Source organism: Haliotis rubra, unplaced genomic scaffold (assembly GCF_003918875.1).
Source record: "Haliotis rubra isolate DU_JTF1 unplaced genomic scaffold, ASM391887v1 Scf445, whole genome shotgun sequence".
NCBI lineage: Eukaryota > Metazoa > Mollusca > Gastropoda > Lepetellida > Haliotidae > Haliotis > Haliotis rubra.
The window spans coordinates 302,791-315,804 of record NW_025767130.1 but is presented as its reverse complement, the minus strand read 5'-3'; the positions used below and the strand labels follow the sequence as shown (position 1 = coordinate 315,804).

Genomic DNA, 13,014 nt, shown 5'->3' with positions numbered 1-13,014 from the left:
TAACCTCCTCAGTGACCTCCAATGTGGTTTCCGAAAAAACCGAAGTACCATTGACCATCTGGTGCGTCTGGAATCATATATCAAAAACTCCATTGTCAACAAACAACATGCAGTATCTATCTTTTTCGACTTAGAAAAAGCATATGATACAACATGGAAACATGGTCTCCTAAAAGATTTACACGAGTTTGGATTGAGGGGTAGATTACCTCAATTCATATCTCGGTTTTTAAATAACAGACAGTTTCAAATTCGGGTGGGTTCCACACTGTCTGACTATTTCCACCAAGATCAGGGCGTTCCCCAAGGCAGCATCCTGTCTGTCACACTTTTTAGCATCAAAATTAACAGCCTCACTAACGTCCTGAACAGTTGCGTTGATGGGTCCCTTTTCGTGGATGACTTCAATATCTCATGTCGTGGTAAGAACATGCACGCAATAGAAAGGCAGCTACAACTCTGCCTTAACAAAATCCAAAAATGGGCCAATGAAAATGGTTTTAAGTTTTCAAAATCCAAAACAAATTGTATTCACTTTTGTCGTAAATACAAACCACACAAGGATCCAGACCTAACTTTAGATGGTACTCCCATCAAGGTAGTAGAAGAGGCCAAATTCCTTGGACTCATATTCGACCGCCACCTGACATTCTTACCACACATAAAATATTTGAAAACCAAGTGCTTGAAGGCTCTAGACTTGCTAAAAGTAGTTTCAAATACAGAGTGGGAGGGATCAGACCACCCTCCTTCACTTGTACAGATCATTAGTTCAAGCAGTAAACTAGATTATGGCTCCATTGTTCACGGTGGAGCCTGCAAAAGCAATTTAGAAAAATTAGACTCTATCCACCACCAAGGACTGAGGCTCTGCCTGGGAGCTTTTAGGACCTCTCCGGTAGACAGTCTATATGCAGAGGCCAATGAACCTTCCCTTGAACAACGCCGCATTAAACTCTAACTGCAGTATATCACTAAATTACGTTCAAATGAGTCCAATCCAGCATACAATTGTGTTTTCAACCCGCTCTATGAAAACTTATTTCCTAAACTGCCAAGCCTGGTTCCACCACTTGGAATCAGGATCAAACCACACATAACTGCAGCTAAAATTGATCTCGACATCATTGCACCATACCGACTTCTATCCTCACCACCATGGCAAATGGTGAAACCACAGGTCGATCTCACCCTCACCAAACTCAAAAGTCTGAAACAAATCCTTTGGTGTTCCAACAGGAATACAACCAGTTACGTTCTAAGTATAACACTCACAGATCCATTTTCACAGACGGATCCAAGGACGATGGCCAAGTTGCCAGCGCTACAGTCATTGGAACCAAGACTGTCTCCTCTAGGATCCCCGACAACAGTTCCATTTTCACCGCTGAAGCCAAAGCTATCTTCTCAGCTTTGACCTACATTCAACAGCAAAATCAGTCCAAAAACTTCATCGTATTTACAGATTCATTATCCTGCCTTCAAGCACTTCTAAATGTGACTTCAAGTCACCCAATCATCCTGGACATATTAGAACTGTACAACGACCTTCTACTGGCCAATATGACATCATCCTCTGCTGGTTGCCGGGTCACGTCGGCATAGCAGGTAACACTAAGGCCGATGCTGCAGCAAAAGCAGCTCTCGAAAAGCCCCTCAACTCAACTCAACCCATTGGGAATAAAAGTTCTCACCCCCGTGACCAGTGTCCTGGATTTATTTAGATCCGACCACTATCCCGGTTACAGTCGCAGTATGTTGAGTTGAGTTGAGTTGAGTTGAGCTTTACGTCACATCGGCATTTTTCCAGCCATATAGTGACGAGAACAAGTTTGCATTAGTAAATATTGTAAGTACATACTCGGAATGAGTTTTGTTTCAAAGACATTTATTTATTACATTGTCATTCAAAAGCAGAAAAAGTCATAGCATCAAATTTAAAGGCAGGCGGTTTGTTACATTTCATAGTTACAATTTATGGTTGTTACATTTCACAGTTACAATTTATGATACAGATCAACTTCCCTCAGGTAGTTAAGTATCAGATGGGCGCTCACGCGTGAGAACAGATCTTTTAGGTTTGTTGCATCATAATGTGAGTCCCTTGTTATAAACTCTGTCAAAAAAGAAACGCAACCCTTGTATTTTAGAGATTTTGATCTGAAGTTTTAGGACGACACGGCATTTTTATTATTTAAGACAGAAGTCTGAAATTTGGCAGAATAATAACCCAGATGGGCATGTTTAAAATTGTTATTTCAAAAGTCATCTCACAGACACCAGTTTGTCACCAGGGGGGCGTCTTTCTCAGTATCTCGTATGAGCACCACGAGCTGCAATCACTGCACGGCATCTCCTTGGACAAGAACGGATAAGACGCCGGATTCTTTCCTGGGAATGGCTCTCCACTCCTCCTGCAGTGCAACGGCGAGCTGTTGCAGCGTCTGTGGCGGCGGCTGACGTTGACGCACGCTGGGATCGATCCAGAGTATCCCACAGGTGTTCAATAGGGTTGAGGTCTGGTGATTTAGAGGGCCATGGCAAGACATTGACGTTGGAATTCTGCAGAAAGTTCATTGTTGCACGTGCAGTATGAGGTCGGCGTTGTCCCGTTGAAAAATCTGTGTCTGTTGGTCAATAATCGGGAGAAGGTGAAGCTTTAACACGTGGTTGGTGTAACGTTGGGCTGTCAGGTTCCTGGAACGATCACCAAGTCTGATTTCTGGTTGTATGAGATGGTTCCCCAAACCATGACGCTTTCTCCGCCAAATCTGTCCACCTGTCGGACGCAGATGGGCGCAAAACGTTTATGACGTCTCCTATACAGACGCTGTCTTCCGTTGTGGCGTTGCAAAAGCGTGATTCATCAGAAACCAGATGCGCCTCCAGCTTTGTAAAGTCCGTATCCTTACGTTGTTGCACCACCTGAGTCGTCGGCGTCGATGTAGGGGGCGTAGTACAGGTCCAACAACTGGTCTACAGGCACGTAAACCCGCTTCTTTCAGACGGTTCCTAATCGTTTGAGCTGACACTCTCCTCAAACCTGGTATTTGTGTGGCAGTCAACGGTTGGTAGGGCATGCCGACACGCAGGTGATGGACCCGATGTACCCGATCTTGAAGGGGGTCGTGATTCTTGGCCTTCCACTTCTCGGCGATCGTTGGTCAAATTGAAGTTGTTGTAGCGGCTCCAAAGTCGGGATATCGTTGTTTTGTGAACATTTAGGTGCCGTGCAACAGTTCCAAAACTTTCTCCGGCTTGAACACGACCAATGGCGATATTTCGGTCGGCAGCACTCAATCGTGGCATTTTTAACACAGCTTTTCGGCGACAAATGAATGAATATAATACGAAAGCACATGGGCTTTTATACACCCCTACATTAACTGCCATTTTCATGATTTGCATGTGGTTTTTTTTTTGTGCGAAGTCACCATGAGGGTCATTTCATGCGTTGTGACGGAATAAGCAATAAAATACACTTATGCGTACAAATGCAGTTGTTTGGATGGTAATCTTCATTAATTACGTGTATAATTTCAATACATTCGAATAAAATTTAGTTTGGAAGCAATAACTTCATTCAAACGAACTTTTCATATCTGAGGACAGGGGTTGCGTTTCTTTTTTTGACAGAGTTTACTTACCTTGTCATTGAGTTGAGTTGAGTTGAGCTTTACGTCACATCGGCATTTTTCCAGCCATATAGTGACGGGAACAAGTTTGCATTAGTAAATATTGTAAGTACATACTCGGAATGAGTTTTGTTTCAAAGACATTTATTTATTACATTGTCATTCAAAAGCAGAAAAAGTCATAGCATCAAATTTAAAGGCAGGCGGTTTGTTACATTTCATAGTTACAATTTATGGTTGTTACATTTCACAGTTACAATTTATGATACAGATCAACTTCCCTCAGGTAGTTCAGTATCAGATGGGCGCTCACGCGTGAGAACAGATCTTTTAGGTTTGTTGCTTCATAATGTGAGTCCCTTGCAGGCGATAAGTCCACGCATTCAAGCAGAATATGCTTGACGGTGAACACCTCATCGCAAGAGACACACATGGGGGGTCCATCCCCATCCGTTTTCAGCAGATAGTCATGTGTAAATCGACTATGGCCAATACGACATCGTCGTAAAATTACCTCATCACGTCTTGACTGACAACCCAAGTAGGTATAACCGATTGTTGGCTTCAGTTCATGGAGTTTGTTTCTTCCTACTTGAGTGTCCCACCTTTTGCATCAGGTCCCGAGTATAGCTTTTGATAGTGGGTTTGAAGTCACTGTATGGGATTAGCAGTGGACATAGGGGCTTTTCGAGAGCTGCTTTTGCTGCAGCATCGGCCTTAGTGTTACCTGCTATGCGACGTGACCCGGCAACCAGCAGAGGATGATGTCATATTGGCCAGTAGAAAGGTCGTTGTACAGTTCTAATATGTCCAGGATGATTGGGTGACTTGAAGTCACATTTAGAAGTGCTTGAAGGCAGGATAATGAATCTGTAAATACGATGTAGTTTTGGACTGATTTTGCTGTTGAATGTAGGTCAAAGCTGAGAAGATAGCTTTGGCTTCAGCGGTGATTCGAAAATGGAACTGTTGTCGGGGATCCTAGAGGAGACAGTCTTGGCTCCAATGACTGTAGCGCTGGCAACTTGGCCATCGTCCTTGGATCCGTCTGTGAAAATGGATCTGTGAGTGTTATACTTAGAACGTAACTGGTTGTATACCTGTTGGAACACCAAAGGGATTTGTTTCAGACTTTTGAGTTTGGTGAGGGTGAGATCGACCTGTGGTTTCACCATTTGCCATGGTGGTGAGGATAGAAGTCGGTATGGTGCAATGATGTCGAGATCAATTTTAGCTGCAGTTATGTGTGGTTTGATCCTGATTACAAGTGGTGGAACCAGGCTTGGTAGTTTAGGAAATAAGTTTTCATAGAGCGGGTTGAAAACACAATTGTATGCTGGATTGGACTCATTTGAACGTAATTTAGTGATATACTGCAGTGAGAGTTTAATGCGGCGTTGTTCAAGGGAAGGTTCATTGGCCTCTGCATATAGACTGTCTACCGGAGAGGTCCTAAAAGCTCCCAGGCAGAGCCTCAGTCCTTGGTGGTGGATAGAGTCTAATTTTCTAAATTGCTTTTGCAGGCTCCACCGTAGACAATGGAGCCATAATCTAGTTTACTGCGAACTAATGATCTGTACAAGTGAAGGAGGGTGGTCTGATCCCCTCCCCACTCCGTATTTGAAACTACTTTTAGCAAGTCTAGAGCCTTCAAGCACTTGGTTTTCAAATATTTTATGTGTGGTAAGAATGTCAGGTGGCGGTCGAATATGAGTCCAAGGAATTTGGCCTCTTCTACTACCTTGATGGGAGTACCATCTAAAGTTAGGTCTGGATCCTTGTGTGGTTTGTATTTACGACAAAAGTGAATACAATTTGTTTTGGATTTTGAAAACTTAAAACCATTTTCATTGGCCCATTTTTGGATTTTGTTAAGGCAGAGTTGTAGCTGTCTTTCTATTGCATGCATGTTCTTACCACGACATGAGATATTGAAGTCATCCACGAAAAGGGACCCATCAACGCAACTGTTCAGGACGTTAGTGAGGCTGTTAATTTTGATGCTAAAAAGTGTGACAGACAGGATGCTGCCTTGGGGGACGCCCTGATCTTGGTGGAAATAGTCAGACAGTGTGGAACCCACCCGAACTTGAAATTGTCTGTTATTTAAAAACCGAGATATGAATTGAGGTAGTCTACCCCTCAATCCAAACTCGTGTAAATCTTTTAGGATACCATGTTTCCATGTTGTATCATATGCTTTTTCTAAGTCGAAAAAGATAGATACTGCATGTTGCTTGTTGACAATGGAGTTTTTGATAAATGATTCCAGACGCACCAGATGGTCAATGGTACTTCGTTTTTTTCGGAAACCACATTGGAGGTCACTGAGGAGGTTATTGGTCTCCAGGTACCAGATTAATCGATTGTTGACCATGCGCTCCATGGTTTTGCAAACGCAGCTAGTTAGTGATATAGGACGGTAGTTTGAGGGATCAGTATGATCGCGACCGGGTTTTGGTATAGGGATGATAATGGCATTGTGCCATGAAGGGGGAAAGTGTCCGGATGTCCAGATGTCATCAAATATATTTAGGAGTGTTTCCAGGCCTATGTCAGGGAGGTGTTTCAGAAGCTGATAATGGATTTCATCAGCTCCTGCCGCAGTATCTTGAGCTTGTCCTAGGGCAGTACATAATTCATGGAGGGAAAACGTTTCGTTGTAATCCTCCCCATTATCAGAGTTAAAATTGACTGGTTTCTTTTCTTGATGGGTTTGATATTTCTGGAACTGAGGGTTATAATTTGATGAGGAGGAGTGGTTTGCCAAAGTTTCGCCGAGTTTGTTTGCAATTTCAGATTTATTTGTTAGAAGGGAGTCACCATCTTTCAGGTGGTGAACTCCTGATTTTGACCCTTTGCCCTTGATCTTTTGAATCATGTTCCACACCTTGGACATGGGTGTGCGGGAGTTGATTTTGGACACATATTTCCTCCATGACCGGCGTTTAGTTTGTTTGAAGGTACGTTTTGCCCTGGCATTTGTCATTTTAACAGCATTCAGGTTATGCACTGTAGGATGTTGTCGGAAATATTTTTCCGCCTTCTTCCTATTTTTCCTAGCTTGTTTGCAGTTTGTATCAAACCATGGTTTGCGTATGTGCGGGTTTGCAGAGGACTTAGGAATACTTTTGTCTCCGATGGCATTTAGGACGTCTGAAAATAGTTCCATGGGGTCAGGAACATTCCTGAAGTTGTCCGGCTTAAGTTTTTCTGAACATAGGGTTTGGAATAAGGGCCAGTTGGCCTTAGTAAAATTCCATCTTGTTGATGGTGGTTCATCCGTGGGGTTGATAGGAGTAAGAATTTTTGGGAAGTGGTCGCTCCCACAAAGGTCGTCATGGACCGACCATTCAAACTCATTTAAAATTTTAGAATCTGTAAGTGATAGATCGAGAGCAGAGTATGATCCAGTTGCAGGATGGAGGTAGGTGTTTGATCCATCGTTGAAGATGCATACATCATTATTGGAGAGAAACTCTTCAAGGATCTTTCCCTTACTATTTGTATCATTACTCCCCCATAGGGGTTATGGCCGTTGAAGTCGCCCATGATTATGCAGGGTTTTGGGAGTTGATCGTATAAGTTCTGAAGATCTGATAGGCGGACAGTTGAGGTGGGAGGGAGATAGAGGGAACATAGTGTAAACCCTATGTTCAGAGTCATGCGGACAGCAACAGTTTGTAGGTTGGTGTTAAGTGGAACAGGGCTATGGAGGATGCCCTGCCTCACCAGGATAGAAGTATCTCCTGTAGCTTTTACACCGGGAGGAGAAAAGGAGTGGTAGGAACTGTACCGACGGATGTCAAATTTATCGGTCCTTTTTAGGTAGGTTTCTTGGAGACAAAACGCAGATGGTTTGAAGTCTTGAATCAATAACTGTAATTCATTATAATTATTCTTAAGTCCTCTGCAATTCCATTGGATCATGTTTTGTGGATTCATGGTGCTTCCACTGGTGACATGTCACGTGAACGTGAGAAAGCGTTTGATGAACTCTTATTGGTGTCTGGTGGAGATGGAGTTACCTCCATATCCAGAGGTCCAAAGGAGTTATGGACCTCGATGGGGACCTCTGAGGGAGAGGTGGCCTTTGGTTTTGTGTTTGGCGGTTGTTCGAGTTGCTTTAGTCTCTCTAGCCTCTTTTTTTCCCTTTTTCTGCGCGCAGTTTCTGTCTCTGGTTTTGGCATTTGCTCTGGTGTTTGTGATTCAGGGGTTTTGACTTTGGGCGTTGGAGATGGAGTGGCTGAGATAGGCTGAGTTGTGTTGAGTTCAGTTGGCTTAGAAGACGTGACCCATGTCAGGTCGGTCTGACATGAGATGGTTGCAGTAGTGATGGTAGGACGGGAGACAGCAGCAGAGTAGGTGATGGCTGAAGGGGCTGCAGTTAGACTTGCAACCCTCTTCTTTGCTTCGTGAAAGGAGATATTTTCTTTGTGCTTTATCTTTAGTATCTCAGATTCGCGTTTCCATACTGGACAGAACTTGGAAGAGGCCATATGGTTACCACCGCAGTTTGTGCACTTCACTTCCTTAGTACAGTCGTTGCCCTCATGCTTGTCACCACAGCGGTAACAGACAGCAGAGGAACGACAGGACTTGGATCCATGTCCAAACTTTTGGCAGTTGTAGCACCGGAGTGGATTGGGGACTACATCTCCACACCAATGCTACAATAACCAGCTTTAATCGAGTCAGGGATGTTTGCTCGCGCGAATGTGAAGAGATAGGTGTTCGTTGGGTGAACAACACCATCCTTTTTGAAGGTGAATCGTTTGACGGCTGTGACGGATGTCAAATTTATCGGTCCTTTTTAGGTAGGTTTCTTGGAGACAAAACGCAGATGGTTTGAAGTCTTGAATCAATAACTGTAATTCATTATAATTATTCTTAAGTCCTCTGCAATTCCATTGGATCATGTTTTGTGGATTCATGGTGCTTCCACTGGTGACATGTCACGTGAACGTGAGAAAGCGTTTGATGAACTCTTATTGGTGTCTGGTGGAGATGGAGTTACCTCCATATCCAGAGGGCCAAAGGAGTTATGGACCTCGATGGGGACCTCTGAGGGAGAGGTGGCCTTTGGTTTTGTGTTTGGCGGTTGTTCGAGTTGCTTTAGTCTCTCTAGCCTCTTTTTTTCCCTTTTTCTGCGCGCAGTTTCTGTCTCTGGTTTTGGCATTTGCTCTGGTGTTTGTGATTCAGGGGTTTTGACTTTGGGCGTTGGAGATGGAGTGGCTGAGATAGGCTGAGTTGTGTTGAGTTCAGTTGGCTTAGAAGACGTGACCCATGTCAGGTCGGTCTGACATGAGATGGTTGCAGTAGTGATGGTAGGACGGGAGACAGCAGCAGAGTAGGTGATGGCTGAAGGGGCTGCAGTTAGACTTGCAACCCTCTTCTTTGCTTCGTGAAAGGAGATATTTTCTTTGTGCTTTATCTTTAGTATCTCAGATTCGCGTTTCCATACTGGACAGAACTTGGAAGAGGCCATATGGTTACCACCGCAGTTTGTGCACTTCACTTCCTTAGTACAGTCGTTGCCCTCATGCTTGTCACCACAGCGGTAACAGACAGCAGAGGAACGACAGGACTTGGATCCATGTCCAAACTTTTGGCAGTTGTAGCACCGGAGTGGATTGGGGACTACACCTCCACACCAATGCTACAATAACCAGCTTTAATCGAGTCAGGGATGTTTGCTCGCGCGAATGTGAAGAGATAGGTGTTCGTTGGGTGAACAACACCATCCTTTTTGAAGGTAAATCGTTTGACGGCTGTGACGGATTGCTGAGAGAGTTCCTTGACAATTTGTTCTTCAGTCATGTCAGACAGGCATCGAGCTCTGTCCCGTACAATGCCTCTACACGAGTTAAGGGTTTTGTGTGCTGAGACAGCGACCTTGATGTTGACAAATTCTTTTATTTTGAGGAGATTCAAGGATTGGTGTTTCCGGGTGCATTCTATCAGGAGAGAGCCAGATCGGAGTTTTGTAACATTAGCAACCTCTCCGCAGACACCAGCGATACCTTTGGAGATTGCAAAAGGGTTCAATTGCAAAGGTTGCTTGTCACAAGCCTCAATGATCAGGAAACGTGGCCAGTAGTCAGGTCGGAGGGGCGTACTCTCGTCAGACGAGGAATTGTCATCATCCATGTGTCTTCGTTTTGAACCGGGGTATTGGGAAGCCATGTCGTTAGTAATGTGGTTCAGCATCCCCTCTCCCCACCCACCGTGGAGTGTCAACAAGGACGATCTTATACTGCAGCGTGTCTCCAAGCTGCAAAGACCAGGGATAAGGTGGTGTTATACTCCAGCGAATTTGACATGAAATGCTGTAGCTGCCTACCAGATTAAAGGTCAGGATGGTTCTGTCCTTGACAATCAATTGGAGACGTACAGAAATCGGAGGTCAGCATCACCAGATTGGCCCGTGAGCCACCGCCTTCTGTGCATGGGTCTGCGAGGCTAGTTTGTTTTGGTGGAATATTTGTTAACATTTTGAACATGGTCAAAAGTGTTATGTGATACCAAGTTTTGTATAGACATTCCATGCACAGGGCAAGGCGTGACCAGCCGATTGGTAGAATCGGGCCTATTCTACCACCCGTCTAGGCAAAGTTAGGGTCGAAGTGGTGTGTTGGATTAGTGAACACTATTGCCGGTTCCGTCATCCTCAACCACCAGACTCCCTTCCTCTGCCGACACAGGGATGCAACCAACGGCAAACGGGTTGCCCAATTTGATCGCCTCTTACGACCAGCAATGGGGTGCTGTGGACCTATTCGACCCCGGGTCCACACGGGGGCGAAGAGCCATTAGCGTTACCCAGCACCCACCACGAGGAGGTTGCTCTTCAAGGGGTGCCACCTTGTCATTGAAGCAGAGCGTGGTGTTAACCCCATTGGTGAACACATTGAGGACAAGGCATTCGACTTCAGATAAGTAGGTTCAAATGATATCACAGGACTTGGAAACATGGCGAAACAATAAGCACATTAGAAGTGAGTTACAAAATGGACAGTTCAGTAGTTCAGTTTTAAAAATACAGTTCGTCCTACCCCCATATTAAGTGTAATAAAGTACACTTTTGCCCTGAACTATTAACACGTTAAAGTAGTCAGACGCTTGTTCAGGGTAAATGGTACTTTATTTAGGGGATAACTGTACTGTGTTTGACGAATTGGGGACGTATACCGGTGGTTATATAGCCGCAAATTTAGTTATATCGGCGACGCGTAAGCACCGGTATACGTCCCCAATTCGTCAAACACAGTACAGTTATCCCCATTCTAATTCAACTCGTTTTACGATGTTTTTTCGTGAAAGAAATTCATTATTTAAACCAGGTCAAAGTTCCTCTAGGTCAAAGGTTAATGATATCACTCTTTCAACTTACACCATCGCCAGAGAAAGTAGTTCCCTTTTCAAACACACGTTTATTATGTGCACACAGACTAAATTTCACAATGATGAATGTATTAGAATTATAGATAACATGGACAGTATTATGATGAAACCGCCCTCTAATTACAGAAATGAGCGGCCCGCTGATTCCTCAACTACGGGCCATTATCAGTTCTGTTGTCAAATGACGTCATAGCAGGTGACGTCACGCTCCATAATGACGTCATAAACCTTGTTTCATGATCTAACAGTGTTGGGTCAACAGCCCGTTGCGAGTAAGTTGTTTGAACTTAAAATTAAATTTATGATACTGTTTTGTCTTTTTTAACACAAATTCCACCCATTTTAGCTGGATAGGGGAGTTAATTGACCAATGGCTTCTGCAAATGACAATGTCCTGCGAAACAGCGTTACCCCAATAGTGTAGGGATACATTCAAAGGTTTCGGTGAATCGGTTTTCAAATTGCGACCATGTATGCTGATTATACGGTCGGAAATTTATAGCATTGACCAATCAGAACTCGTGTTACATACTAAGTTGAATTAGAATACACTATACATTGGGGTAGAGCGAACAGCATTTGGATTCCTTTTCTTTTCTTATAGACAAGTTTAATACTGACCGACGCTTAATTCGAAGCAGAACTCATACAAACGGTGGCAGTGACCTAAAGTAACAATCCACGTTGAGGGCTAACCGACGTGCTGTTCTGTTTACATATTTGCATCCTACCTTACGACGCACGTTACCAGGGAAACAAATGATAAACAGTTTGATGACGGTTTACGTTAGGGTTAAATATCTCTGAAGTACTTTAATTACATCTGGGATTAACGTAAACCATATGGAGCGATATGAACGTCGCGTTTCTACTACCAGGGTATGTTTAGATCAGTACATCCAGATGAAGCTGACAAGTCACCCGACATTCTACTGATGCATTAGTTGTATATTTATTTCCGGTACTGAAAGGCCAGAGGCCTGTAGTACAATGCATTTATAAATCAATATTTACATGCACGGATAATATACATGAAGAAGGGAAAATAATCAACTTTAGGGTACATTGTGTTCTGAGATATATTCTGTCCTAAACAACATGGCATAGTAAGCAAACATGGACAAGTTTTGAAGTATAGTATGGGTTTTGTTATTCAACAATGCTGAGAATTTATAAAGGTTTGGATGGGCACAATAATATTTCTTAATATACAACTTTCTGATGGAATTATAAGCAGGGCAAATTAAAAGAAAATAATATTCATCTTCTATTTGGTTAAGATCACATAGTTTGCAAGTTCTATTTCCTTTTTTGACATTTTTAAATCTTCCACTTTCGATAGATGAATCATGTGAAGAACATCTCAATCTGCTTAACGCTATCCTATACTTTTGTACGTTTAGACATGAAAGATAAGTTTCGGAGTCAAAAGTACATTTAAACATCTTATAATACAGACATTTACTGGAAAGTGATATCTTTTCAAACCATTCTTTCAAATAGATATCTTTTAATCTTTGTGTTAGTTGTAAAATAAACTTACCCTCAGAATCAACATACTGATCGTTGTGGGACTGTTGACATAGGTTTAGTTAGCGAACATGACCGTGCCGCTGTTTAATGCCCAGTCGAGCTGAGACCATTGTTCCGTGGAAATAAGTTATACATATTGTTTCCACCAGTGATGTTTCCGCCGAATATAGCAACTGCAAACCAAGAAATGGGTCCTACGGAGTAGTCTACTCCAGATGACATCTGACATGCACCGTGACGTCGATTACCATGGATACGTTTCACAACAAGGGGGCGAACGAGAATGGCACAGTGTGGCGCCTTTGATCTTTCTGCGAAGCATTTTAGAATTCAAATATAATTCTTAATTCCTGAAAAAAGGGTGGATGGGTGACGTAAACTTGTCATCACTTTGCCTGATATTTCAATATTTCATACAGCAACTGAACTAAGTAAGAACTCT

At 43.2% G+C, this 13,014-nt stretch overlaps 1 protein-coding gene across 3 annotated transcripts in view; it reads left to right on the top strand.

The window, feature by feature from the left end:
* The window catches only part of LOC124289628 (BTB and MATH domain-containing protein 36-like), a 44,712-nt gene that overhangs the window by 19,597 nt on the left and 12,101 nt on the right, over positions 1 to 13,014 (top strand). The window lies entirely within an intron of this gene.